At 38.2% G+C, this 25320-nt stretch overlaps 1 pseudogene; it reads left to right on the forward strand.

Annotated features, from left to right (window-relative positions):
• Window positions 1–3061: 3061 nt before the first annotated feature.
• LOC122917972 lies at window positions 3062–22822 on the forward strand (annotated as a pseudogene).
• The last annotated feature ends 2498 nt before the right edge of the window (window positions 22823–25320 follow it).

Below are 25320 nucleotides of genomic sequence, written 5' to 3' on the forward strand. Positions count from 1 at the left end.
AGAAAGGCAGGAAGTAGAAAACAGGAAGAAAGGAGGAAGTGGGGGATAAAGGACCCCAAAGCAGACAGATTCACAGTTTTATGATTTAGAGGCCTTGGATCTTTTTCCCACTTCCATGCTACCATGTTTGGTTTCAACTCTCTACTCAGTATATGCAATTGTATGCTCCTTCTCTCATAACTCTCACCTCATGATGAATACTTTTTAATCCTTCAGTAAATGACATAGGAAATAAATGTTTCTCTTCAGAAAAAAGTACTTTAAAATTCACCATGCTAGCTGCTAGAGAACAGGTCTTTGGGAAATAACTAGGTCTGTATACAACTCTGTCCTTCATTTATAATTATCATGTTAAAAGATATCAACAGCTATTTGATGGCTGACAACAACAGAAAACAGTGTGTCTGAGTCAACATCTCCCAGAGAGTTTTGGTTGTCTAATCACAGACCACCCTTACATCTTGGCCAATATCCAGTTGACCCCCATTGGTCAAAGAGGAACTAGGGTAAGGACTGAATGGATTTTTGCAAGTCGAACTATTTATATGCAACTTGAATAATTGCATGCTCGTATAATCAGGAGCTGAAGCATCGTGTTTATAAATTGTTATTGTTAACATGAGAATTTCAAAGAAAAATTTCCAAATATGTCCATCTCTGAGATAGCCAAAAGGGTAGCAGCTGCTCTGGGTACGGAACACATTCAGATTTAGGGTCAGTTATTATGCGTTTGAGGCTATATATTATCTCCTCTCAGAGGCTAAAACAAAATTAGTTCTGTTAGATAATAAGCACAATAGCAGACATGGAAATCACCAGTGAAAACTGATGTTTCTTTTGTCTTTGAGGTATTATTGTTTTTGATGTTTTGTTCCAGAAGGAGGTCAACTTAGAGCTGAAAATATCTTCTTTCTATTCTTCTCTAGAAAGCGTTTTCAGAATTTGTACTCAGGCAGGATTCATTGTGTAGAATTCTCAAACAAACAAAATCAAAAAACTTCTAGAAGGCATATTTAGAAGTCATTTATTCATCCGAATTGCTCTTAAAGTAAATGAATTAAAAGAAAATTCCAATTTTATCTTCTTTTGAACTTGTGAGCATGTTAGTAATCTTATTGTCATCACCACTTTGCAGTCATCAGATATTTTCTCTCTAGCTTGGTGGGATTAAGCAAATCAAAACCCGACTTCCAGACCAATGGAGTCTCTGACCCAGACTATTAAATGAGATCCAAGCGATCTGAAATATGCAAGAGCCCACTGACAAAATAGAAAATAGAATTGATGACTGCATTCAAAAAGAACTACTAAGGAAAAAAGATTGCTTTCCCCAAATCATACTGAAACATACAGCTCTCCAATTAATCTGCTAATTTAGCCATAATACAGGCTTTATTCAAAGTATATGACATTTCTATTTGCAAGTTCTGTCTCTTCAATGAAAATTTGATCAAGCACTGTTGAAAGTTGTAGTAAAAGAGTCTTCTAACCAGAAAACTAATCAGTAATCAACTCTCTCACTTAATAAGTGGAGAGACTGATAAATACAGAGATTATTTGTGGCATCCAAGGTCACATAGCTAGTGAGTGACAAGTAAGGGCTAGGATCTTGGTCAATCAGCCCCTAATTCATACCCTTTCTCCTCGCTATTCATTCCTTCAACAAATATTTCCCAAGTGCTACTATGTTCCTATTACAGAGATGTATACAGGAGATAATGAAAAATATAATATAAAATGATAATGAAAAATATAATATAAAAATCTAATGAGAAATAGAAGTACCGTTTTTGTTCTCATGGATTTTATATTCCATCAGAATCTCACGGTATAAGATTAAGAATAAGCAAGGAGAACAAATAAAAAAAATTAAAAGATAACTTCAGAAAGTCATAATTGTAAGAAAGAAAATAAAACAAAGTAATGGAATAGCAAGTAAGTTATGTTATTTCATTAGCCAAGGGCAAGGAAAGTCTCTCTGAAGGGGTAATATTTAAGCTGACTGATAAGGAACTAACCATGCAAATTTCAGGGATACAGATGCCCCAGGAGCAGGAAAGGGGATACATAGAAGCCCTCGGGAGTGAGTGAAGTGGGTAGGTCAAAGTAGCTACAATGTAATAAATGACTAAAGGGGAACATGCCACAAGATTGTAGTGACTTGGGATGCCTGGGTGGCTCAGTCGGTTAAGCCGCTGCCTTTGGCTCAGGTCATGATCCCAAGATCCTGGGATGGAGTCGCGCATCCGGCTCCTTGCTCCGCGGGGAGCCTGCTTCTCTCTCTGCCTCTGCCTGCCACTCTGCCTGCTTCTGCGCTTCTCTCTCACTCTGACAAGTAAGTAAGTAAGTAAATAAATAAATAAATAAATAAATAAAATCTGAAAAAACAAAGAAAGAATGAAAAGATTGTAGAGACTTGAGGCCTGCCACCCACCACATTCATGTCTACCTGGAGTCTCAGAATAGTATCTTATTTAGAAATCGGGACTCAGGGATAGAATGAAGGTAAAGATCAAGAAGAGAGCATACTGAATGGTGTGCTAGAATGGTCCCTGAAACCGTGAGCATGAAATTAGAAAAGACATACGCACAGAGAAGGCCTTGTAAGGATAAGACAGCTGAAGTTGGAGTAATGCTGCCACAAAACAAGGAATGCCTAGAGCCACAAGAAGCTGGAAGAGCAAAGAAAGAATTCTTCCATCTTTCAGATGGAGCGTGGCCTTGCAGACACCCTGAGTTGGACTTCCAGTCTCCAGAATTGTGAGCGACTATATTCGTATGGTTTTAAGTGACCATACTTGGTGCGCCTGGGTGGCTCAGTGGGTTAAAGCCTCTGCCTTCAGCTCAGGTCATGATCTCAGGGTCCTGGGATCAAGCCCCACATCAGGCTCTCTGCTCAGCGTGGAGCCTGCTTCCTCTCTCTCTCTCTCTGCCTGCCTCTCTGCCTACTTGTGATCTCTGTTAAATAAACAAATAAAAATCTTTTTTAAATTTAAAAAAAATAATATATCACCATACTTCTGGTCATTTGGGTTGGCACCCTGGGAAAACTAATGCAAACATGAAGCCAAAACCTGCTTACAGGATCATTGCCAGAGCAAAAAGTAGGAATTTTATTCTAATGAAAATTTCCAATGCTGGATACTGATTTATGGCTTACAAAAAAACAATGTGGATACTGTATTGAAGAACAGATTTCAGAAGAGCAGGCAAGACTGGAAGCAAGGAAACCAAGTAGATGCTACAGTCAGAATGCCCCAGGTCAGAGATGATGGACATTTGGTATAGGGCTCTAGAGGCAAGTGAAAAGATTTGGAATAGCTTTTGTGAGTTGAATATATAGAACATGTTGATGGATTGGACATTTGGAATTCATTTCTATAAAATATTTCTGCCAACTTTTAAAATAGGAACTATTTCACATTTTGCTGTTAAGTACAGCAAATGCTCCATCCCCTCCCAGAGGTCTCTGTCCCATTTAGGAGGTCATGACCTCATAATTACAATGATTACAATATCATCAAGATTGCTATTAATGAGAAAAAATTAACTCTGAGTGTGTTTGATATGAGAAATACCTTATATATCTGTAACTCAACTACTCTTTTAGCAACATTGAACAAACGTATTTTTTATTTGAATTCAATTAACAGTGTTTATTCTCCCGATCCAAGAGCATGGAATGGTCTTCCATCTTTCTGTGTCTTCTTCAATTTCTTTCATGAGTGTTCTGTAGTTCCTCGAGTACAGATCCTTTACCTCTTTGGTTAGGTTTATTCCCAGGTATCTTATGGTTCTTGGTGCTATAGTAAGTGGAATCGATTCTCTAATTTCCCTTTATGTATTTTCATTGTTAGTGTATAAGAAAGCCACTGATTTCTGTACATTGACTTTGTATCCTGCCACGTTGCTGAATTGCTGTATGAGTTCTAGTAGTTTGGGGGTGGAGTCTTTTGGGTTTTCCATATAAAGAATCATGTCATCTGCAAAGAGAGAGAGTTTGACTTCTTCATTACCAATTTGGATACCTTTTATTTCCCTTTGTTGTCTGATTGCTGTTGCTAGGACTTCTAATACTATGTTGAACAAGAGTGGTGAGAGTGGGCATCCTTGTCTTGTTCCTGATCTCAATGGGAAGGATGCAAACTTTTTCCCATTGAGGATGATATTTGCTGTGGGTCTTTCATAGGTAGATTGGATGAAGTTCAGGAATGTTCCCTCTATCCCTATACTTTGAAGCGTTTTAATCAGGAACGGATGCTGGATTTTGTCAAATGCTTTTTCTGCATCAATTGAGAGGACCATGTGGTTCTTCTCTCTTCTCTTATTAATTTGTTCTATCACATTGATTGATTTGTGAATGTTGAACCATCCTTGTAGTCCAGGGATGAATCCCACTTGGTCATGGTGGATAATCTTTTTAATGTGCTGTTGGATCCTGTTGGCTAGGATCTTGTTGAGAATCTTAGCATCCATATTCATCAGTGATATTGGTCTGAAATTCTCCTTTTTGGTAGGGTCTTTGCCTGGTTTGGGGATCAGGGTAATGCTGGCTTCATAGAAAGAGTCAGGAAGTTTTCCTTCTGCTTCAATTTTTTGAAACAGCTTCAGGAGAATAGGTGTTATTTCTTCTTTGAAAGTTTGGTAGAATTCCCCGGGGAATCCATCAATTAACATATAGTATATTATTAGTTTCAGATGTAGAGGTCAGTGATTCATCAGACTTATATAATGCCCTGTGTTAATTACAACACATGCTTTCCTTAATGTCCATCACCCAATTCCCCCATCCCTCCAGCAGCTCCCCTCCCCTCCAGCAGCCCAGTTTATTTCCTATGATTAAGAGTCTCTTATGGTTTGCCTACCTCGCTGATTTCATCTTGTTTTATTTTTCCCTCCCTTTCCCTATGTTCCTCTGTTTTATTTTTAAATTCCACATACAAATGAGATCATATAATAATCTTTCTCTGATTAACTTATTTTGCTTAGTATAATATTTCTGAGTTTGTTACAAATGGCAAGATTTTAATTTTTTTTTATTTATTTATTTGAGAGAGAGAGACAGTGAGAGAGAGCATGAGCGAGGAGAAGGTCAGAGAGCGAAGCAGACTCCCCATGGAGCTGGGAGCCCGATGTGGGACTCGATCCCGGGACTCCAGGATCACGCCCTGAGCCGAAGGCAGTCGTCCAACCAACTGAGCCACCCAGGCGTCCCAAGATTTTAATTTTTTTGATGGCTGAGTAGTATTCTTGAGTGTATGTGTGTCTGTGTGTGTGTCGTGTGCCACATCTTCCTTATCCATTCATCCACTGATGGATATCTGGGCTCTTTCCATAGTTTGGCTATGATAGACATTGCTGCTACAGACATTGGTGTGCAGGTTCCCCTTCGGATCACCACATTTGTATCTTTGAGGTAAATACCCAGTAGTCCAATTGCTGGGTCATAGGATAGCTCTATTTTCAACTTTTTGAGGCACCTCCATATTAACAGAGGTAGTCTTATTTCCAGATGAGTAAACTGCAATTTCAAATACAGTGAACAACATGCCCAAAGACACAGGAGCTTACAAAGAAGTCTCAAAACAAAAGATTTGATCTGCTCATCTAGCTACTGAAATGACAAAATAATAATGTACAAGTTGAGGGAGAGGCTTTAAGATCCAAATATTTGCTCTGTATTGGAAATTGGGAGACCTGAGATATGATACAGACTATTTTTTTTAAAACACTGCCATCTCTGGTAAACTAGACTTTTTGGGCATTTGTACAGACTTGGCTAGAGTTTCTGTTTTGATAAGAATTAGTGGGGTTTTTTGTGCCTTTATCTACACAATTATTTCCTCTGAATAAATACGTTAAACTCAATAAAAATGTTCTGATAAGTGGTTTACCTGGCATAGAAATGGACCATTCTTGAGATTTTCGGGAGAATTTTCGGGAGAAATACTAGAGTGGAGATACGTTTTTTAAGTTGTTATGCAACAATTAAGAGTACAAAGCCTTGGGTACCTATTCAATTATCTGATGAGCACTCATGCGTTCTTTCAATCACACTGATTGAGCACTTACTCTGTACCAGCTATTATTCCAGTTATGGGGAATTTTTTTAAATCGTTTAAGTTATTCTGATGATTTCATGATTAAGCATTAAAGTTTGAGATCTATATACTGAAGTCACAGCACAATATTTTGATTCCTTGCTTTGCTTAGATAGACAAGACTGGCACATAGAACAGAAAGGAGTTAGGGGGAAAAAACCACTGGTATTACTTTTGGAAACACCATACATTCTTTGGTCTTTGGAGTCTGCATCTTTGAAACTAAAATAGGCCCACTTAGAGAAAAAGAGTATGGACAAAGAATAAAAAAAAAAAAAAAAAACAGATTCAATCACTCCCACATCCCTCTGGGGGTCTATTCTTTAAAGACTTGATTTCTTCAAACAGGGACTCCAGACACAATGACACAGCTGGAGTATTCTGCCCCAATTACCAAAATGATTATAATGTTTTCAAATGATTGTTAATGATACAGGATAAAGGTTAACAGCTCTTCAATATAAGATTTCCAGCTGAAAAGCTAGAGCTTTCCAAAGAAAATGTTTAATTTTTTTTCATTTAGCTTTATCTCAAGAGACAAAAATCTTTTGGAAAAAAATTAAATTTGCTGTTAGCAGTGACAGATAAGACTATTATTCTCTCAGTAAGCTCTAGTGCAAAAGTTGATAAAAATAAAATTGTAGATTAAAAAAAAATTCAAGGGAAATCCTAAATAGACCTCTTCTATAAGCCATGATGGGAAAAATAAAGGTATTTGACATTTCACATTTCAAAACAAGGTTTTAAAATGCTGGTGTTAGAGTAATTTGTATCAGTATTCCTTAAGCTAGTCATCAAATACAGATATTATTTTCCAAATGATTGGTTCCCAGACTTCCAAATTTTATAGAAAGCTAATTTTTTTTCCAATTGGAACACCAATAAAATGCTTCCAGACTTGTATTATTTTCACTAAGGGCATTAAAAAAAACAATGATTTTTCTAACATTGCCTTTTTATAAAGGAAATTACATCCAAACCCTCCAAAGTAGAAAGAACAAAATCACACAGGAACTTGGCAAAATACTGGTAAGTTAAAAACTTTGCCATGGGCTCCTAGAAGAACTCCATATCCAGAAATGATAAATAACTGACCCAAGGTCTAGTTCAATAACTTACCCAAACTAGTTAGTTAATACAGGATAGAGGCTGATACATGTAGATATTCAGTGAGTGTTAGTTGTTGAATAGAACCCAGGACTCTGCCTTCTAACTCAGTACCTAATTTCCATACATATGATGCAGAGATATCCAGAGTGTGCTTTTGTTTCTAGTCCTGCCTCCAAACATGCACCTTCTCAGGCCATTTGCTGCAATGTAACCCGTCCTCTCCTTGTTCCAAGCGTCTCAAGGGCAGATCTTCCAGGGCTGGGGTTTCCCAGCTAGTTCCGTAAGGAGACAAGGGGTAGCGATGTGCTTCAGTGCATGCTTTCTGCTAGTGGTTTTCATTCCCGACAGAATTTTAGAATCACCTGGGAAGCTTTCAATAAATACAAATGTGTGCTTCCTATTCCCAGAGATTCTGATGTAATTGCTCTGGGCAGGAGATCAGATATGACAGTGTTTTAAACTCAGGGTTTAAACTCTGGTGTTTTAAAACCAGGGTTGAAATGCACTGGTTCAAGGAGTTTTGCACCTTCCCTGTTTTCTGCCTCAGTTTCTCCCTTCCCTGCATAAAGCCTACAGAAATTACAAGGGCAAAATATGCACACCCATGTTTGATATGGTTCTTGGTTTGGGGAACTTTTGAAAATTGTGATACCAGTAGACTGGCCTCCTTAAAGACTGATTTTCTAATATGAAGACATTTTGAAAACAGTTTTAAACAAGTGATTTAGTTCTAAATCGGGAATAGGGCCTCTATATTATGAAGCTGAGGTGGTATGTGCTAGAGAGATAGGAACAGAAATTCTGTTTGATGCTCTGACTAATGGGGTGACGGGTAATCGCAGTAGAAAAAAATAAAAGCAATGGGATTTTTACATACTCACTGACAGATGTTAAGGAAATAATTAACACCTTCCATCTGCTTGGCTTAGGGCCAGACACTTGCTAAAGATCTCCAGACAACACCAGAGTTAAAAGAAAGTTACCAATCTCCTCTTTGGATATGGAGAAAAATAAGGCTTAGATTAGTTCACAGTTGGTAAATTATGCCAACTGTGCTTAGGAATCAGGCTGATATTAGCCTCCCCCCACCACCGGTGGTTCAGTTGTTTAAGCATCTGACTCCTGGTTTCTGCTTAGGTCTCAGTGTCCTGGATTGAGCTCAGCCTCAGGTTCTGTGCTCAGCAGGGAGTCTGCTTCTATCCTTCTCCCTATGCCCCGCCCCCTGCTCACACATATACACGCACTCTTTCTAAAGTAAATAAATAATAATTTTATATATATATATATTTTTTTTAAAGGAATCAGGTTTTAGTCATATTATATGACCAAAGCAAGTGTTAAGATATTTTAAAAAATTAATTCCTTGGGGTGATATCACTGGAACTGATAGAGTAAAATAGTTCAAAAAGCTTGCTCTCCATAAAAACCATGAGGTCCCTGGCAAACATTGTCAAAATCAACATTTTCAAAACTCTAGAAATTAACCAAAGGCTTGAACGTTTCTGGGAAGCATTTTTTTTTTAAAGGATAACTACTGGTAAATCAGTGAGCTTTATCAGATTTTAGCTCTCCCTAGGAGCATGAAAACTTCCACAGCTCAGAGGTATACTTGAAAACCAACACCATAAAATCACAGTGAAAATCAGCAGCCTCACAGCCACTGGAAGAGGAATAATAGGGTTGGATCCCCTTGAAAGCCTCATTTCCAGATAACTGTCATCATTAATTGATCTATCTGGTCATTCCCTGGAAAAGCCCTCTTACCCTCTTGTCTTACAAGACTTGTCTTTATTGGACCAGACTTGGAGCTTTCCTACTGCAGCCTAGTCTCTGGGGCATTTGCTGACAATAATCAGTGGCAATTGTTTAACATCACTGCTGCCTGAGGTAGTAGATAACAGAGAAATTTTTAAAAGGCTAACCAAAAAGCCTAAAAGAAAAAGTACAATGAGCTGTCTGAATAGGGTTTTAAAAATTTGGACATATTCCTGGGAATCTAGAAGCCTTAATTCTCACTTCTGCCTAAACTTAAGGCTCTGCACCAGCAGGGTATGAAGGTTAGTACAGAGTTCTCAAGTGTCTGAATTTCCAAACATGTACACAGACTCTTACTAAACCTGGGAGACTTACTGATTCCAAGTGTTTAAGAATAGCTGTTTAGTCATTAGCTGACCAGTGAGCTAACTAAGCAGGGACTTCATTGACCACACATGACAAAATACAGATTTTACAGAATTAGTTCAGAAAATTCACTAAAAAAAAAAAAAAGGTATACTGAAAATAAAAAAACTTGGTAAGGAAGGAGAAACTGATTCCCAGAGTTGCCACGTTACATATTTAAAATGTTCAGTTACCAACAACAACAACAACAACAAAAGAGGAACAGTAAAGAAACAAGAAGTATTATCCATACAAGGTGGGGTAGTAGTAAATGGAAACTGTCTTTAAGAAAGCCAAGACTTTGGATTTAATAGACAAAGACTTTAAATTAGCTATTTTAAACATTTCAAAGAAAAAAAAACCCCATGTCTAAAGAATTAGATGGAAGTGAAAAAATAAGTCTCACTGAATATGAAATATCAATAAAAAACAGAAATTATAAAAAGAAACCAAACAGAAATATTAGAATTGAAATATATCATAACTAAAATGAAAAATTTGCAAGACAGACTCAACAGTTAATTTGAGCAGGGGGAAGAAAGACTCAGAGAAAGTGAAAATAGATTAACTGATATTACTCAGTCTAAGCAAGCAGGAAGAAAAAGAAGCAGAGCCAGAAGTCCTGTGGGACAATACCATGCATACCAACAAAAAAATAATGTGACTCTCAGAAGGAGAGGAGAGAGAAAAAAAAGAAGAAAGAATATTTCATTGAATAATGGTCAAATTATTTACTCATCACAAACTTGATGAAAAAAATCTGTATATCTAAGCAGCTCAGTAAACTCTAAATAGGATAGAATGAAAAATATCCTCACTAAGATACATCACAATTAATCTATTAAAAGATAAAAAGAATCTTGAAAACACCAAACACCAAAAAAGAAGGGACCCATCACAGGAAGTGTTTCTGTAAGATTAATTAATTAATAAGATTAATAAGATAATATCTCATCAAAAACAATAGATAACAAAAGACAGGGACATGGTATAACTACAATGGTGAAAGAAAAGAGGTAAACTCTACCAACTCTGAGCTCTATATTTAGAAACACTCTCCTCCAAAACTGGAAAAATTAAGTCATTCCCAGATTTAAAAAAGAAAAAAAACTGAGCAAGTCTGTCACTAATAGACCTGTCCTCCAAGAAATACTAGAGTCCTCTAGTCAGATATAAGATGACATGAGACACTAACTCAAATAAAAAAGGAATAAATAAAGACCATAGCAATGGTAGCAATGTGGGTAAGTGTAAAATAGAAGATAACTGTATTTTGTGTTACTCCTGTCTTCCAATCTGATATAAAAGACCATAAACCAATTATTACAAATCTGTGTTGGTAAGTACACCATGTATAAAGATGTAATTAATATGACAAAAACAATCCAAAAAAGGAGGGGGAAATGGACCTATATAGGAATAGAGATTTTGTATAATATTGAAATTAAATTGGTGTTAATCCTACATGGATTGTTACAAATTGTCAGTTGTAAATTCCAGGATAACCACTAAGAAAGTAACTGAGGGTTGCCTGGGTGGCTCAGTTGGTTAGGAGTCTGTCTTCAGCTCAGGTCATGATCTCTAGGTCCTGGGTTCGAGCCCCGCATCAAGCTTTCTGCTCAGCAGGAATTCTGCTTCTCTCTCTCTCTCTCCCTCTGCCCCTCCCCACTGCTCATTCTCTGACTCACTCACTCACTCTCTCTCAAATAAACAAGCAAAATCTTTAAAAAAAAGTAACTGAAAAAAATGTAGTAAGAGAATTGGCAAAGGAATTAAAAAGACATAAATGTATAGAAAATAAACAGCAAAATGGCACATGTAAATCCACCTTACCAGTAATTTAAACTAAACACCAATGAATTAAGCACATCAACTAAAAGACAGAGATTAGCAGAATTGATTTTAAGAAAAAAAGATCCAACAATATACTATCTAGAATACACACAATTTTTTCCTTTTAAAAAAAACTTCTATTTTTTAGAATTTTAGATTCACAGCAAAACGGAGCAGAAGGTGCAGAGATCATATACCTCCAACACACACACACACACACACACACACACGCACACACAGCCTCACCTACAATCAACACCCAGCACCAGAGTGACACATTTGTTATAATTAATGAAGCAAAAACTGAAACATCTTTATCACCCAGAATCCATTTACTTTGGGTTTGTGCATTCTAGGAGTTCAGACAAATATATAATGATATGTATCTACTACTATAGTATACTGCAGAATAATTTCACTGCCCTAAACATCCTCTGTGGTCTAAGCCCATTCCTTTTGATTAGTGAGTAATGTTCCACTGTAGGAACCTGCTTTTATCCACACCTGTTGAAGTTTATTTGGATTGTTTCCAGTTTTGTTTAAAGTTTTTTTTTAATTCAATTAATTAACATATAGTGTATTATTAGTTTCAGAGGTAAAAGTAAGTGATTCATCAGTCTTATATAAAACCCAGTATTCATCACATCACATGCCCTCCTTAAAGTCCATTACCCCTTTACTCCCTCCCCTCCAGCAACCTTTAATTTGTTTCCTATGATTAGGAGTCTCTCATGGTTTGTCTCTCACTCTGATTTCATCTTGTTTTGTTTTTCCCCCTCTCTTCCCCTATTCTCCTCTGTTTTGTTTCTTAAATTTCAGATATGAGTGAAATCATGTAATTGTCTTTCTCTGAATGACTTATTTCACTTTGCATAATACTCTCTAGTTCTATCCATGTCATTGCAAATGAAAAGATTTCATTTTTTTTAAAGATTTTTTTATTTATTTATTAGAGAGAGAGAGACAGTGAGAGAGAGCATGAGCGAGGAGAAGGTCAGAGAGCGAAGCAGACTCCCCATGGAGCTGGGAGACCGATGTGGGACTCGATCCCGGGACTCCAGGATCATGCCCTGAGCCGAAGGCAGTCGTCCAACCAACTGAGCCACCCAGGCGTCCCAAGATTTCATTTTTTGATGGCTGAGTAATATTTCTTTATGTGTGTGTGTGTACACACTCACACACACACACACATATATATATATCAATCACCTTCTTTATCTCTTCACCTATCAGTGGACCTCTAGGCTCTTTCCATAGATTGGTTCTTATGGACATTGCTGCTATGAACACTGGGGTGCTGGCGTCCCTTCAGATCACTACATTTCTGCCTTTGGGGTAAATACCTAGTCGTGCAAGTGCTGGGCCATAGGGTAGCTCTATTTTCAACTTTTTGAGGAACCTCCATACTGTTTTCCAGAGTGGCTGCACCACCTTGTGTCCCCACCAATAGTATAACAGAGTTCCCCTTTCACTGCATCCTCTGTCATTTCCTGACTTACTAATTTTAGCCATTATGACTGGTGTGAGGTCGTACCTCATTGTGGTTTTGATTTGTATATCCCTGATGCTGAGTTATGTTGAACATTTTTTTCATGCGTTTTTTGGCCATTTGTATGTCTTCTTTGAAGAAAATTGTTTATGTCTTCTGCCTATTTCTTGCCTGGATGATCTGTTCTTTGGATGTTGAGTTTGATAAGTTCTTCATAGATTTTGGATACTAGTCCTTCATCTGAGAAGACATTTACAAATATCTTCTCCCATTCTGTTGGTGGTCTTTTGGTTTGTTGACTGTTGTGCAAACACTTTTTAACTTGGTAAAGTCCCAATAGTTCATTTTTTCCTTTGTTTCCCCTGCCTTTCAAGGCATTTCTAGCAAGAAGTTGCTCTGGGCAAGGCTGAATACACACAATTTAGAATCAAAGACATAAACATGCTAAAAGCAAAAAGGCAGGAAAATATACGTCACACAAACAGCAACAAAAAGAGAGCTGGAGAGGCTAACCTAATACAGACAAAATAGACTGTACAAAAATTGTTACTAGAGACAAAGTAATACATGACATAAAAACAAAGGTGTCATTCTTTTTTTTTTAAGATTTTATTTATTTTTCAGAGAGAGAGAGGGAGAGAGAGGGAGCACAGGTAGACAGAATGGCAGGCAGAGGCAGAGGGAGAAGCAGGCTCCCTGCCAAGCAAGGAGCCCGATGCGGGACTCGATCCCAGGACGCCGGGATCATGACCTGAGCCGAAGGCAGCCGCTTAACCAACTGAGCCACCCAGGCATCCCCAAAGGTGTCATTCTAACAAGAGGTACAATAACTATAAATGTATATGAACAGAACTGCAGAGCCCCAAAATACATGAAGCAAAAACAGAATTCCAGAGAAAAATAGTTCAACAGTAGTAGTCAGAAACGTCAAAACTCCACTCTCCGAAATGGAGAAAACACCTAGACATACAATCAACAGGGAAGGATACAAGACTGAACAACACAAGTGGTCCTAATACTATATCCCAAACCAGCAGAATACACATTTTTTCCTACTGAATATGGAATGTTTTCCAGATAGATAATAAGTAGGTCATAAAGTAAATCTTTAAAAAACGGTAACAACAGAAAATATATTCTATGAATATAATGGAATAGAACTAGAAATCAACAAAAGAAAAACTGGAAAACTCACAAATACATGGAAATTGTACAGCAAACTGTTAAGCAACCAATAGGTCAAGAACAAAATCACAAGGGAAATTAGAAATACTAAGACAAACGAAAACAAAAACACAACATACCAAAAGCTATGTCATGCCTCAAAAGCAGTGTTCACAAGGAAATTTAGAGTTGTAAATAATTATAATTAAATATACATTTGGGGCACCTGGCTGGCTTAGTCAGAAAAGTCGTGCAACTCTTGCTCTTGGGGTTGTCAGTTCAAGCCCCACACTGAGTGTAGAGATTACTAAATAAATAAACTTAACAAAATACGTTTACTAAACCAAAAACCACAGTTACCTTTAAAGAACTAGAAAAAAGAAGAGCAAACTAAACCCAACACAAAAAGGAGAGAAATAATAAATACTAAAATGCAGATTAAAGGAAATAAACATTCAGAAATAGAATTAACAAAACCAAAGTTTGAGAAGATCAACAAACCTGACCAAAATGTCACAAGACTGAACAACAACAACAAAAAGATTCTGAAAATAAGATAGGTCATCATTAAAGATCTTACAGAAATAAAAAGGATTATAAGAAATACTAGGAACAACTACATGCCAACAGATGAGATAACCTAAATGAAATGGATAAATTCCTAGAAAAACAAACTACTAAAAGTTATATACAAGAAACAGAAAATTTCAACAGACCTATTACAAGCAAAGAGATTTAATCAGAAATTTAGAAAAAAAAAATTCCCCCAAATAGAAAAGCCCAGGACCAGATGGTTTCCCTGCTGAATTCTACTAAACATTTTTAAAAAGAATTAACACATCCTTTCCAAACTGTTCACAAAAAGTAGAAGAGAGGTGAAACTTCCTACTTCTTTGTATGGAGCCAACATTACCCCGATACCAAAGACAGATAAAAATAGCACAAGAAAAGAAAACTACAGGGAGCGATATTAGAAAGAGGGCAGAACAGGAAGACCTAGACCCTTCTTCTTACAAAAACACATCGATTCAACAACAATGCATGGAAAAATTCCTCTTGAGGGAAATCCAGAAACTAAATGATCGTCTCCTGCATCCTGAGTGAATACAAAACCAGACTCCTCAAAGCTGGTAAGGAGATTTGGAACGTACCAGAATATCCACCCCTGGCACAGCAGCATACAATAGCTCCCAGCTTCTGCCAAGGGAGGAAAGAACTGGTTCAAGCATCCAGTACCCCAATTTTTCTGAGGGTACTCCCCCAAAGGACTGTCTTCAGTCTTGCCAATCTTGGATCTCAGAGAGTCCCTCCATGTTTAAGTGCCTGAGGGAGAATGGAGGTAGCAGCTCCCCTTGGCTCATCAAAGACGGAGCAGACAAAACCCACAGCTGACTGCAAGAGTTGCTCTGCTGCCTCAAGCCACAGCTCTTCGGGGGGCTCCCCAAAGGACTGGCTTCTGACTTCAATGCCCTGGAGTGCTGATGCACCTGGCATAATCTTGCTGCACAGAAGCTGGTAAGAACAGAGATGGAGACTTGGGAGGACAGTCACCACAGAACCCCTCCAAGTTCAGCACAGAGTGAATGAAAACTCCCAGATGCCAGCTTCTTTCTAGAGGGGAAAAGAATGAGACTGCATCTCCAGCAACCCAATTTTCTGAGAAGTGCCCAAGGAACTGACTTTAGTTTTGCTTGCCCTTATGCACTGACAGAACTTGGTGTACCCTAGATGCCTGGGAACTGCAAAGAACAAAGAACATGATCTGGACTAGAACACGGGTTCAAGAGGCTCCCAGAATCTCTGGTTGAGCTAATTGGTAAAGATTTCTCCAGTACAAGGCCAATCTGTGAAGACTGGGGGAGTACCTACTTTTTCTAATGCACAAGAGTTGAGAAAAATGAAGGATCAGAAAAAGATGTTCCTATATTAAGAACACATAGGGGTCTCTGGGTGGCTCAGTCAGTTAAGCGTCCAACTCTTGGTTTTTTACTCAGGTCATGATCTCAGGGTCATGATATCGAACCCCACATCCAGTTCCCCGATCAGCAAGGATTTAGCTTAAGATTCTCTCCCTCTCCCACTAATCCTCCCCTGGAAGTGCTCACACTCTCTCTTAAAAAATAAATTAAGAGATGCCTGGGTGACTCAGTGGGTTAAGCCTCTGCCTTCCGCTCAGGTCATGATCCCAGGGTCCTGGGATCGAGCCCCGCATTGGGCTCTTTGCTTGACAGGGAACCTGCTTCCCCCTCTCTCTACCTGCCTCTCTGCCTACTTGTGATCTCTCTCTGTGTCAAACAAATAAATAAAATCTTTTTTAAAAAAAGTAAAATAAAATAAAGAATAGTATATATAAAGAAATTTTGAAACTCAACATCAAAAAGACAAACAACTTAATTTTTTAAATAGACGAAGGGTTTGAATAGATATTTTTCCAAAGAATATGTACCAATGGCTGATAAGCCATGAAAAGATACTTAACATTATCATTCATTAGGGAAAAGTAAATCAAAACAAAGAGATGATACATCACACCCACTGATTATAAGCAAAACATGGACAATAGCAAGTGTTAGTAAGGATTTGGAGAAATTGGACACTTACACCTTGCTGGTAAGAATGTAAAATGGTGCACCACTTTTGAAAATGCACTGGCAGTTCCTCAAAATGCTAAACATAGAGTTACCATATGACCCAGCAATTCTCCACCTAAGTATATCATGGAGGGCATTCAAAACATATATATACACACACAAATGTGTACAAGACTATTTAGAGCATTATTTATAAGAGTTAGTAAATGAAAACAACCCAAATAGGGGCACCTGGGTGGCTCAGTGGGTTAAGCCTCTGCCCTCGGCTCAGGTCATGATCTCAGGGTTCTAGGATCAAGGCTCTCTACTCAGCAGGGAGCCTGCTTCTCCCTCTCTCTGCCTGCTGCTCTGCCTACTTGTGATCTCTCTCTGTCAAATAAATAAATAAAATCTTTAAAAAAAGAAAAAAAGAGAATAACCCAAATACCCATCAACTGATGACAGATAAGCAAAATAAGGTATAGCATACCACAGAATATTACTTGGCCATAAAAAAGGAATGAAGCGCTGATACCAGTTATAACACGGTTGAACCTTGTCAACTTTATGCTACATGAAAAGCCAGACCAAGAAACCACATATTGATGATTTTGTTTATACGAAATATCCAGAAGAGACAAATCTACAGAAACATCAAGTAAATTAGTTGTCACCAGGAGTTGGGAGAGGGCATAAAGTACTGCTAATACATAAGGCGGGGTCTCTCCCTTTGGTTTCCAAAATGTTCTGAAATTAGATGATGGTGATGGTTGCAAAATTTTGTGAATATACTAAATCTAGCTTATAGATATTATATGAATTATATCTCAGTACAAAGAAAAAATAAATCTTATATGGAAGTTTTCTACTTACAGAAAAGTTGTGACAATACTGCACAGTTCCCGTATACTCTAAATCCTATTGTCTATGATTAACATCTTCTATTAGTATTAGTATTAGTATTAGTATTTGTCACAGCTCATGAACCAATATTGGTACATTATTTTTTTTTGGTACATTATTATTAACTAAAGTCCATACTTACTAACATTACCTTGGTTGTCACCTACTGTCGTGTTAGGGTACCACATTAAATATAATCATCATGTCTCTTTAGCCCTCTCTTTACTCTGACAATGTCTTAGATTTCTCTTATTTTTGATGACTCCAATAGTTTTGACATGCGCTGTTATGGGCTTTGTAGAATGTCTCTCAGTTAGGATTTGTCTGATGTTTTTCTCATGATTAGACTGAACTTATGTGTTTTGGGGAGCCTTAGGCAAAGGCTCTTCTCATCATATTATATCAATGTTATCATACTCGCAATACAGTTTTTCTGGCTGAATTAGTGTTTGAGTAGTATCAGATTTTTCCATTATAAAATTACTCTCCCACCCCTTCCATACTGTTCTCTTGAAAAGGAAGTTACCATATGCAGAACATACTTAAAATCTGGGGAGTTACATACCATCTCCCTGAGTGTAAAATATCTCCCTAAATTATTTAGAAATTTTTCTGACCTACTGATTCTTATCTATTTACTTATAAATATTTATATCAGTATGGACTCATGGATATTTTATTTTATATATCTATTTATATAGATATATAAAAATTTATATATATTTAAAAGATTTTATTTATATATATTTTTATATATTTTTTTTAGCTTTATTGTTCAAGTTGTTCCAGCTTTGGCCACTGAGCTTTCTGTTGGTTCATTTGTCTCTCTGACATACTACTATTATTGTGTTTTTCCATTTGCCTCCTTTGTTTCTTGTCCATAAGCATTTCTTTCCTCTCTGCAGTACAAGATGCTTCCAGGCATCATCTTGCATGGTCCAGACCTAGAATCAGCCATTTCTCCAAGAGCCAGTGTTAAAATATTAAAAACTCAGATATTCACCGGAAAATAACTGCTACTCTGGGTTCCCTGAGTGCCACCTCACCCTCCTTTCATGCTGGCCCTTTGCCACCACCACTTAGTAACTAAAAGTTGAATGTCCTGCACAGAAGGAGGCCCAGGAACACAGAATCCTACCCCAGGAGAAGAGGCTGCCTCTATCTTCTGTTCTGATTGGTCCCTACCAGTGCCGGACTGTTAAATACTTTGACTATCATCCCTGCTTTACAGCTAGTGATTATTTTAATCTTTGCTTTCTGTAACTTAATGTTGTTTAAAAGAAGACAATGTTAAAAGTTAATATGTGCTATTTTCTTCCCTTAAAAAGTCTTTCTGTAATCAAGACAGAGAATACACGCCATGTCCTAGGATTGCTTCTTTCAGATGGTCCTATGGTAAAAAAAAAAAAAAATTGCTCTAAGTTATCCCAAGAAGAAAAATTTATCTTGTCAAAGGCATCTTTTAAGAGAACATAATCTGAGAAGACTTATTTCATGTAGGTCTTGTACCCTGATTCTGATTGTTCGACAGATCACAGGCGCATTTCCTCACTCCTGAGATTTGTACAGCCCTACAGCATTCTGTGCTGCCATTTAATAACTCCAACTGATGTGAGTTTTGGCATGATGTTGTCAGCTTATGTGGCATGAAGTGACTCTTGGGCTACAGGCAGACAATTCTTCCCTCACGTTAAGTGTTTAAGGATGCTAGTGCTAAGGATATTGATGACTCTGTCACATAGGCTCTTTCTGTTGACTGGGTGATTTGCTTTTGTGACAGTGTTATAAATGTTTATGCTTCTTCCGAATAACTGGGCACAAAGAGGTGTATAATGGATTCCATTTCCCTCTTATCCTAAGCTTCTAGTAGGCTGTGAGTCAAATTTGGGTTCCACTGTAGCCAGGCTGTAGAGTTTTGGAGAATTAAATACTAGTGTGATATCGCCTTCTTAGTATTATTTTCTCTTTCATTGTTTCATTTGTATAATTACGCATCAGGACATAAACATAAATATATGACAGAGTATGCTATTTAATGTTATGGCTAAACTGTGGCCCAATTATCAGTGACACTAAATATTTAGGTGGTTATTACTTTCACTAAGTAAACAGATTAAATCTCACATAATTGTCATTCATGCCTTTATTTCTTTAGTTTTGCTTTTGTTCTTACACTATTTCTTTGCCATATTTAGCCTTCTATCTGCTTACATATCACACTCCTTTGCCAATAAACCAGGAGAGAAGCCGGATACTAAGGTGATTTATATATTTAAAATTTATTCTATTTCTCTGTTTCTATTCACTGGAGCTCAACAAGATAGAAACTACATTCACTCAAGGAGTCAAACATTTGTCTTATTCTCACTAACCCAATTGTATCATCAATTTTCTGTTGTACTGGGCTTGATTCAACTGTAAAAGCCAGCGTTCCCTCAGTTTCATGTCAAGCCACTTGAAATACACCTTGTATTTCGATGAACATGAATGACCTGAATGTCTAAAATCTTAAGATGAGCCTAATAGAACTCAGTCTCTAACTTTGGCCATCATTCCAGCACATAGCAACTATGTGCTATTTTTGCCTTGCAAGTAACCCCTTTCTTTCCTCTGTTAAAAGTAACCATAATTCCTCTAGGGGACATATCCCATACAGTTTGGTTAAAGCTGCTACTTCTATCTACACTTGGAAAATCAGCTATGTCATGACTCCGTTCACAGTGATTTAAGGATGGGCAAGTGACCCAAGCTGGACCTAAGCGAGTCTTTCCTGGAGCTTTCATGTTAAAGTCATTAAGTAAAAGATTTTGTTCTATCCACTAATGAAGAAAAGGTGGCATGAAGTGAATCTTGGGCTGTAGACAGAGGTTTTGCACTCAGACAAAGATAGCCTATTGCACAGGTAGAAAGAGATTTGGTACCTTAATGACATTTTTTTGAGCCCTTGCCTTCAGTTACATCTGGAATCAGCATCATTGATCAACTCTTCAGTTACGCGAGGCCAATAAAATATCATTTTTAAGCCAAACTGAACAGTTTCTGTCTTCTGCAACTAACAATCCTAACCACTGTATACTGTATAAGGTGATAATAAAGATATAGACGAAGTGTCACTGGAATACAAATGAGAAGGTAACTGAGCTTGAAGGGGCCAGGGAGGGCTGCTCAGAGGATGTAGCGGATAAACTCAATCTTTTAAAAAATGAGTTTTCAAAGATAGGAAGTTCGTTGAACAGATCAAGCAGATCAAACCACGTGCTTAAAAACCTGGGATCATGAGAGAGCACAGCACATCAGATTCTAGAATGCAGAACATGTGGCAGGTAGGTGCAGACTGCGGGTTGTACTCAGGAAGAAGAAGCCGAGATGGAGTTTTGCATATCAAATATTTAGTAGGCATCAATGTATGTAGATGAAAGGAGTCAAACAGGATTGCATAGAGGAGAACGGATGGAGCTCAAAGCTTTGGCCAGCTCCATGGACAGCTTGGGGTTGAAAAGAGAAGGCTTTTAAACTCCCCCCTGCAATCAGTTTTTGGAGGAGGGCCCTATGGAAAGTTACGTCTCCAGGCAAGAGTGCTCTCTGCAGCTGCGGTAGATCCTGAGGCAGCTATCAGCTCCCTCAACAAGGTACTCAACAGGCCCTTGTACGATTGGGTGTCTAGGTAATACATTTCTTTGTCTTTCAAAGGAGCAGAGGGATGAATTTAAAAAAAAATAGAGAACATTTCTCTTCATATGGAACCTCAGATGTTATGCTATGAATTTTGGTCTTTATCCTGTAGGTATCAGAAATCTACTGAAAGGGTTCAGTTGGGAAGTGCAAAGATTCTATGTTCTTTTTAGAGAAGGACTTCTGAAATTTATTCATCTAGTCATTGAAATTTATTCATTTAGTCATCTTCCATAGCCAGGCATTATTCTACATAGTCGAGCTGTACTGCTGAAAACAAACAAACAAAAATCTTCATTCTCATGAAGTTCATACTTTAGAAAAAGCAGATGGGCAATAAATAATAAACATGATATATCAGTAAATCATGGACTATGTTAGGACACTTAGTGCATGGAAGAAACAGAGTAAGCAAAGAGGGATGAGAAGTGCTGGGGGGAGAGTTTCAGATTAGGATTTAAAATAGGATGATATATACAGAAGGGGTGAGCCACAGACATCTATGGGAGCAAGTCAGGCAGGAAAGGACAGCCAGTAAGAGTCCTCAAGCAAATGCTTGTCCAGAAGGACTAAAGAGAAAGGTTAGAAGTCATCTCCAGAAAAGGTAAAAGTGAATGGAACAGACCCAACGCTTCTCCTATTTTTTCCCACTTTTTATACTCTTCTCCTCCCAGAATGAGTTTTTGCTTGCTTAGAGCAAGCTAACCCCCATTAAGAATGAGTGAACTAAAGAAATGTAGCATTACTGACACGTAGCTAACATTGTCTTCTTCACGTGGTGCCTACAGCCACTTCTCTTCGGGCACAATGGCAACTCGTTAAAGGAAAAACTGACTGCACCAGTTGCAGAAGAACAGACAACCATCCCAGACAACAAGGTTACTGTAGTGGGTGCTGGGCAAGCTGGTATGGCAGGTGCCATCAGCATCCTGGGAAAGCTTCTGGCTGATGAACTTGCCCTTGTGGATGCTTTGGAAGATAAACTCAAAGGAGAAATGAGGGGATATGCAACATGGGAGCGCTTGTTTCTTCAGACACCTAAAACTGTGGCAGATGAAGATTATTCTATGACTGCCAACTCTAAGATTGTGGCAATGACTGCAGGAATCCAGTAGCAGGAAGGAGAGAACCAGCTCAGTCTGGTGCAGAGGAATGTTAATGTCTTCAAATTCATTATTCCTCAGATAGTCAAGTACAGTACTTGTTGTATCATAATTGTGGTATCCAACCCAGTGGATATTCTCACGTGTTACCTGGAAACTAAGTGGACTTAGTGACTGGAAGCCCTGTGTGATTGGAAGTGTGTGTAGCCTGGGTTCTGCTAGATTTCACTATTTTATGGCTGAAAAAATTGGCTTTCTTCCTCGCAGTTGCCATGGTTGGATTTTGGGAGACTATGGCAACTCAAGGGTGGCTGTGTCGAGTGGAATGAATGTGGCAGGTGTTTCTCTCCAGGAATTGAACCTAGAAATGGGAACAGATAATGACAGTAAAACTGGAAGGAAATGCATAAAATGATGGTTAAAAGTGCATACAATATCATCAAGCTAAAAGGATATACCACCTGGGCTACTGGATTAAGTGTGGCTGATCTCATTAAAGCCATGCTAAAAAATCTATCCAGGATTCATCCAGTGTCAACGATGGTGCAGGGAATCCATGGCATGGAGAAAGAAGCCTTCCTGAGCCTTCAATGAATCCTGGATGCTCAAGGATTAACCAGTGCTCTCAGCCAGAAGCTAAAGGATGCTGAGTTTCCTCAGCTCAAGAAAAGTGCAGATACCTTTTGGAATATACAGAAAGACCTAAAAGACCTGTGACTTCTGGTTTCTGGGCTGTAATATTTAAAAACTACAATGTGATTAACGGTGAGCCTTTAGTTTTTCATCCATATACATCAATCAGTTCGCTTTTATCTTCCTAAATATATGAATCTGAGTTTACAGAATCAAAGCCCATACTTGGTTTAATGCTTGCCATATGAGCCCTTGAACAAATGAAATTAACCATCATAGTGTGCTTCTAAAAAAAAAAAGAAAGAAAGAAAGAAAAAATGTAGTATTATTGCCAGGACGCAGCATGTATGAATGTTCTCACTGTCATTAGATTCATGATCATGAATTTAAAGGATAACCATTCCGGAGGGATGTGTGTTTTTCCCACCCATATCCGGCTATGTGGGTCAAAGCACGGAGTAAGCAGAGGTTCTATTTCACCCAGGCTGCAGTTCACCAAATGAGAACAACAAACCTGAGAGGAGCAAAAGAATTAAAGCACGAGTCAAGGAAGGGATTATAATGCCTAGCCCTGGAATGCAGAGTGGATGAGCTAGAAGAAAGAATGTCAAGGAGATGAAAGATAATGGAAAGGTGTTTAAAACGATGAATTGAAGTGCTGGTGAATGAAAGGATATTTACGGTTTTGTTTCCAGAAGGGTTGAGAGAAAAGTAGAAGGTTGTCATCTGAGGATAGAATACATGAAAATGAATGTAAGGAAAGTTTACAGAACTGATAATATCAAGGTATGGAGCGTGACCCCAGGGCTAAGTAGCAGAGGCAGGGGTAGGGACAGGTCAAGGGCCAAGGGTCAAGGGTCTCTCTGATGTCAACCCAGAGAGTGGAGGGAGAGGAGACCTCATTACTTCAGGATGAAGGTGCAAGTCCAGGCTCCCCAGATTGTTTCTACTTGCCCAAGGGTTGGGACTTGTTAGTGTCCTGTGACGACGAGAGTTCTGCTCCCTGCTAAGCTTTTTAGGACATCACCCCCATTGCAGAAGGAGATCAGCCTTTTCAGATACCACCCCCATAGTTCCGCGACTTTCCTTACAGCCTGGTGAATGTGGAAGTCTAAATTCCCCACTTGGCCTTTGATGATCTGGGTGGAGGTAAGATCTGTGATCTAGATTAGAATAGAGTAGTTACAGACTAAAAATATTCTGTCTTGCAAGGCTGCCAATTTTCTGGCTCTTTGGTTAGTGATAGAAGGCTTTGTTTGGTGTTTTATTGTTGTTTTGCCTTTTTTCTTCTCGCAGAGGGGTTATGATGCTTGTGGTCACTGAAGGAGTTCAGAGTTTTTAATGACCAAACTGGATGATACCAAGAGTTTCTTTAGAATCTAAAGGGAGAAAAGTAAGGGTAGATGTGACCCTCTGAGAATTAGAGATATCTGCAATAATGATCAGTTCCTAGTGTCGAGATTTGGTCAAAACTCACCCTCAGTACTGGGGCAAACTATGTGCCAGAATAAGCTGGCTGAAAATGAAACATGTGGCATCCTGGCCTCCCATAAGGTATTTGGGAAAGACTGTCCATCTGTATGATTAGAGAAATACTTCCTACACCCTTAATCAGGTACAAGTGGATACAACTATTTTATGAAATTTTCTGGAACTCTGTGAAGCTCACCAGTGTCCAGGTCCATTAAACTCCAACAGAATGGGGGAAAGGATAGAGCAGACCAACAACTCCAGGGATTGCTTTGAGAGCAGCCTGTAACAGAGCTAAAATGGCAGCAACGTCTAGAAGTTAAAGTAGGATGGTTGAATTTAAGCCATAAATCTGTTACGCAGACTAACAATCTGGTTACATTAAAGTATTCATGGCCTAACAGCAATTGTTTTCATTCAAAAGAAGATATAATGTGGAATTAATTATATGCTAATCACTTAAGTACAACAAATCATTTCCCTCAGAATGGACACTTCACTCACATTAAGACAGACAACTGATTTTTCCCAGATCCATACCACTTTCTCCTTGCAGTACACACCACTGTCTATTAACCGGTTGAGACCTTCTACCCTTACCATCATCTGTCACCGGATGTGAGCTGTACCAGGAAGAATGTGAATCTGCCCATGCAACTCTCTTCGGGTAAAGTAAACCCCCAAAGAGCTGACAGCTGGGTCAGTAAGTCTTTCCCTGAATGGGATCTGCAAAGTATATCTATCTCCATGTTCTCCAGAAACAGGGTATCGGTAAAGGCTGATTGAATGAATGAAACTAATAAAGCATCAAATAATTCCATGACAGGACAAGCAAAATAACTGGCTTTGTTTCAGCTCTTGTTGAATTTTCAGGAAGAAGATACTATGATTCTGTAAAATAGACATTTTCCTCAGTTGGATTATTTTATCTTCCATTAACCAATTAACAATGTTTAGTGCGCACTTTGGTAGTATGTGAAGGAAGACCTATAGGAAACACAAAGAGAAATAGAGAGTGTGGTTCCTTCATTCAACCATATTAAAAATCTTATTTTCTAGACTATATCCAGTCTGTATAAACATATCGTAGAATATGAGAATTTGATGGTCCA

This window comes from Neovison vison, chromosome 10 (assembly GCF_020171115.1).
Source record: "Neovison vison isolate M4711 chromosome 10, ASM_NN_V1, whole genome shotgun sequence".
In the NCBI taxonomy this organism is placed as follows: domain Eukaryota; kingdom Metazoa; phylum Chordata; class Mammalia; order Carnivora; family Mustelidae; genus Neogale; species Neogale vison.